General features: G+C 33.7%; 1 protein-coding gene across 2 annotated transcripts in view; it reads left to right on the top strand.

Annotated features, from left to right (window-relative positions):
* The window catches only part of LOC109206255 (crocetin glucosyltransferase, chloroplastic-like), a 7770-nt gene extending 2338 nt beyond the window's left edge, over window positions 1-5432 (top strand). Inside the window, exons 1-2 of one of the 2 annotated variants that reach the window (XR_002064807.1) lie at window positions 4281-4439; window positions 5179-5432. The gene's annotated coding sequence lies outside the window, so the exon portion shown is untranslated. Of the gene's footprint in view, window positions 1-4280; window positions 4440-5178 lie in introns of those variants that run through there. The other variant, XM_019369068.1, reaches the window with a different exon arrangement.
* The last annotated feature ends 247 nt before the right edge of the window (window positions 5433-5679 follow it).

Here is a 5679-nt window from a genome sequence, read left to right as displayed (position 1 = left end):
GGGGAGGATTTCTAGTATGAAAAATTCCTGGCATGGTATAAGATACTATGTAACAATTATCAGATACAAAAATACACCACCAGAGTCAAAAAATACAATAAGAAACCAACGAAGTATTTATTCTATAAGCACTATGTATAAAACATGAAGAAGGGGAGCCTTGCGTAACCAGGGGCGAAAGTTGCGTTGTATCTACGGGTTCAATTGAACTCATAACTTTCGATGTTGAGTGTAAATTTGTATATAAAAATTTACTAAAATTGTAATAAATAGTAGATATGAGCCCATAACGTCAAAGATATAATAAGCTCAATGTCAAGAACCTTAAATGTTGAACCCATAGAATTTAAATCCTGGATCCGCCGTAGTTAGTGTAATTAGTAAAGTTGTTGCCATGTGACTAGGGCTGTGCATAATTTGGTAAATACCGAATTACCCTACCGAAACCGAAAATTTTGGTATTTGGTATACGGTATTTTGGTATTTGGTTTAACTTTTAAAAAAAAATGGTATTAGGTATGGTATTTGGTATTTTAAAATAAAATACCGAAATACCGATACCGTACCGAAATATATATTATATTACACAAAATATATATTATCAATTATAACATAAATATAAAAAATCTAAAATTTTACTTTCTTTTATTCTCGAAGTTCATCAATTAACTATAAACAAGTAACAAAATATTTCTAATGATCAAATATTCTTTTATGTATAATTTTCTCTATTTGGGTCGATATTTGCTAGTTTTGGACAAAACTTTTGTCAACAAACATTAATAGTTTTGTATTTTTGAGTACTTTAATTAAGAATATTAGAGTCTATGGCTCTATGCACTAGTTAGTATTCAAACCGAATAAACCGAAGTTACCAAACCGAATATACCGAAACTGAAAGGAGAAAAAACGAACCATACCGAATTTAATTAGGTACGGTATTGGTATAGGATTTTAAGAAACCGAATACCGAAAATACCGAACCGAAATGTCTAAATACCGTGTCGTACCGACCGACGAACACCCCTACATGTGACCAGCATTGCACGGGTTCGAGCCGTGAAAGCAATGCAGGATAAAGGTGCGTACAATAAACGCTTGTGGTCGGACTCTTTCCCGAACCCCGCGCATAGCGAGAGCTTAAAGCACAGGCTGTCCTTAATGTATCAACATGAAACCAGCAACATAAGACAAAATTTCCCATACTACAACACAAGTCCCTACTAAAATCATCACATTGAAAATCTCTCTTTAGTCGAGTAGAAGTTAAAAAGAAGACACTACAATCTCTGCAAGTCAATTTTCATCATGCAGAAATGTGAATAACAGAAAATGCTCTTTTCTTTTTCTTAAATTGGGCTACCACCACCAAACATGGGCCAAGCCCAAACGACTAGGACCTATTAGGTTGCGTAGCCGTACGGGAGAATAAGAAAAAATGACACTGCATAGCTGTCGTAAAAATAATAGCCGAAAAATGTATAAAATTTATATATTTATCGTATATGTATACATTATGTATGTTATATATAAAAATTATATAAATTTTTATATTTTTTCGACTACCAAATATAAATAGTTTATGGCGCGGGCTAAAATGGAATAATTCAGGGGAAGGCACAGAAGTTCTGCAAACTTTCCAAACTTCATTTTTTGGATCAAAGACAATATAAGATGGAAATATATATGGGCCGGCCTGTGGCTCACACAGGGATGCCTAACTATTTTAAGGGTTAAAATATCATGGTGTAGCCAGTTTTCACACTGGTCAATAAAAAATAGCCAGCGTTTATCAAGTCAATGAAAAATAGCCACTATTTTGCTGCAAAAGGGACCGGTCCAGTATAATATACGGGAGTTGTAGTGCATTTGTGTACGAACTCCAGCATATTATGCTGGACCGGTATACTTTGCTAACTCCTGTAAAATTTGCGGGAGACTGGAGCACCAGTGCTCCAAACTCCAGTATATTATACTGGACAACTATACTTGCTGGAACTCCCGTAAAATTTGCGGGAGTTCCAGCATAGTTATCCTGAAACTCTCGTAAAATTTACGGGAGTTCCAGCATAGTTATCCTGAAACTCCCGTAAAATTTGCGGGCGTATTTTTCCGAATTTTGAACAGTGTTTTCGCTCAGATTTAAAGTGGCTAAATTTCGATGACTTTTGAAACTTGGCTATTTTCAACGACCAGTGGTAAATCTGGCTATTTTTGAATTTCTTCCATTTTAAGGCCATTAACAAGGAAAACTACCAGCTATGTCCATTTAAAAGTAGCTCATTCGAAAAATTGGTTAATTCATAAAATATTACTAATATTAGTCAATTAGCTATTTGTAACAAAAAATATTAAATTTTTGCTTTCTTTTGAGTGGGTGTTATTAATAGATTAGGTACATCTTAAGGAGCTTGAATCTTAGTTTTGGGATGATTTGGTGAAGTTTTGAAGTGGTTTGAATTGAAAATCCGAAGTAAAAACTGAACATGAAAAAAAAAAATATGTGTATCACACTGAGTATCATTTATGTATCACCTATGTATTATATTTTTATCAATTGTGTATCACATGTATATTCATGTATACTTGTGTGTGAGATACATGTGTCGCAAAAGAATTTTTGAACTCGATTTAATTACGAATTTTGATACAAAATCAGTCCAAATCACCTCCAACCTTACTCAAATTTTGTTTATTGATTTATCTATATGTTTTCAATGAATTTCAACTATACCCATTGAAAACGTTCCTTTTTTGATTAGATTTTTGGAGTATTCTATATATTTTTTTTGTATTTCATCACCTTATTTGCTACCTCATCCATGAAATTTCCTTTTCGTCTTTCATCTAATGTTGCTAATCACGCTTAAAAATATGGAAGGTGATTTTTGCATGTGATTCTTTGAGAAAAAGAACCTTATTTATTTGATTTTTTAATTTTTGTATGTACTTGGCTAGTTTTGGTAAGTCTATGATTAATGGCTAGATGTTAGTAAATTGAGACTTATTTGTGACATTTGTGTAAGTTTCCCCATTAATAATGGGTTGCCAACCTAGCCGATCAAATGCCAAGGCCCGCGTGGGCTAGGCTAGGGGGACTGGGCGACCCATATTGATAGCTCTAGATATAGAGGTTAAAATAGCACGGGCTAGCTAGTTTTCGGACTGGTTACTGAAAAATAGTCAGCGTTTGCAAAGTTATTGAAAAATAGCCACTATTTTGCTGCTACAGGGACCGGTCCATCATAATATACTGGAGATCGGTGCACCTGTGTATGAACTTCCAGCATATTATGCTGGAACTCCAACACGTGAAAAGTTCCAACATAATATACTGGAGATTGGAGCACCTGTGTATGAACTTCCAGCATATTATACTGGACCGGTATATTATACTGGAACTCCAGTATATTATGTTGGAGTTCCAGTATACTTATGCTGGATCTCCGTTATAATATGCTGGAGTTCCAGTATACTTATGCTGGAACTCCATTATAATATACTGGAGTTCCAATATACTTATGCTGGATTTCCAGTATATTATGCTGGAGTATTTTTCGGATTTTGAACAGTGTCGTTCAGATTCATCTTTACATGAAAAGCGGCTAAATTTCGATTACTTTTGAAACTGTGACTATTTTTGAATGACCACTTATAAATGTAGCTATTTTTGAATTTCTCCCGATATAGAGTAGTTACATTCTTGGTTAGTTCTTCATTCCTTTTAGTTATTTTATATAATCATACCTCTGTACTGATGTGCAAAATCAATTACTCCCTAGGTCTCAACATACTTGGTACTTTTCAAATTTCGAGAGTTTAATTTTTTAATTTTGACTATGCTTTCGAACATGAATTCTTTAAGCTTTTTTTTTTTAAATAAAATTTATATATTTAAAAGCTACATATAAAATATTATATATCATAATTGAGAATTTAATATATTAAAAAGATATAAATAATCGCATCAAAGAAAAACTCGTTCGAATTTCAAATCTAAATAAATTGAGATAGAGAAAATAAAAGGTAGCTCGGTACACAAAGCATTTCACGTTCAAGAACTTAGGTGTCTCCAAAGTAAACCCGCCAACAAGATAAGTAGATAACATTTATTGAACAAAGATTTAAAAGCCGCCGTTATAATAATATTATATATCTCATGAGTCATGATATGTCAGTATGTCACTACTTAAAATGGCAAGTGGAACACTACCAGTGAATACAATTATAGGCATATTTTTATATTTAAATTTTTTTAAAAGCCTATATATAGGGCCTTTCATCAAGCAAGAAAATGCATTCACACAATTAGCTCTTCTTCTTCTTTCAATTCTTACAATAATCAGCAGATAATTCAAAGTGTGTTAATTACATGGCTAAGATGTGTCTATCTCACAAGCTTACTTTCTCTTTTGGCCTTCTCCTTGTAACTCTGGCTGGTAGATTACTTGATCATCCATTAGTTTCTTTGTTAAAAAATATATAATCTTTACACAAATAGCAGTTCGATTCAAAGTTTATTTTTTCTAGCTTAGTCGGTATATATAAATTATTTACGGTAAAGTTGCTTGTGTGTAACTTATAGGTCAGGGTTTCGAGTCGTGGAAGCCATCACTAATGCTTGCATTAGGGTATGTTGTATACATCATACCCTTTGGGTGTGGCTAGGGGCGGATTTAGGGGGGCGGAAGGGTATTCGCCCGAACCCCCTTTATCGAAAGATTACACTGTATATATAAGGCAAAATCTACTTTTTATCTGTATATATATTATATTTTGAATCCCTTTAACATAGCCCAAAAGCATAGCTTAATGGTCAAGGGGTTCAAAACCTCTGTGAGGTCACTAGTTTAATTCCACTAAGCACAACCTCTTTCAACTTTATAACTTTTTCCTTGTTTGAACCCTCTTAACGGAAATCTTGCCTCCGCTACTGGGTGTGGCCCTTCCCCGACCCTACATGAATGCGAGATGCCTTATGCATCGGGCTGCTTTTTCTTTTTTAAACTGGATATATATAGTTGTACACATATTATACACGAAATCTAAATATACTGTACATTATGTCGGGTATTTTTAGTTTAAACAGTTGGATATATGGACGAACATTTAGGTTAATTCTCCATTAAAAAGATGATGTATCTTGTAACATACAATTTCATTGTTCATATTGTGCAGTTCATTCAAACATTCAAGTGATGGCTATGTGAGTCCTACTTTTAGAGATACAGATGATTGAGCAGGTTCTAATTCCAGATCTTTACCTCAGTAAAAGGCAGATGTTTCTCTCCTTGTAAATCTAGTGCAGAATGCAATGTACAGAAAATGTGTTCACAATGTCGAAAGAGTATGCGTTGGAGGTCTTCTAAGAGTTGCATGGCTCCAAATTAACCTAATTTAAATTAATTTCAGATGATAAAAGTCGTGTTTTATATTGTCTTTTTTTTTCTAAAATAATTTTGTTAGTAGACTGTATTTGTAAAATAATTCTGGAAATATAAAAATGAATATAAACAGAAATGAACATAAACAGAAATGACATAAAACCAATTCGAGCCCACTGAATTCACAGTGTTTCCTTAAGGAATTTAATCCCCTCCTAGTACCCAAGGTTATGGATTATTTCCTCCCAGGATAGAACGAATTACACACTGGTGTAGTGGTACTTCAAACCCCAGC

Source organism: Nicotiana attenuata, unplaced genomic scaffold, assembly GCF_001879085.1.
Source record: "Nicotiana attenuata strain UT unplaced genomic scaffold, NIATTr2, whole genome shotgun sequence".
Taxonomy (NCBI): Eukaryota; Viridiplantae; Streptophyta; class Magnoliopsida; order Solanales; family Solanaceae; genus Nicotiana; species Nicotiana attenuata.
The sequence above is the reverse complement of the archived record's forward strand: the minus strand, read 5'-3'. Positions and strand labels throughout refer to the sequence as shown.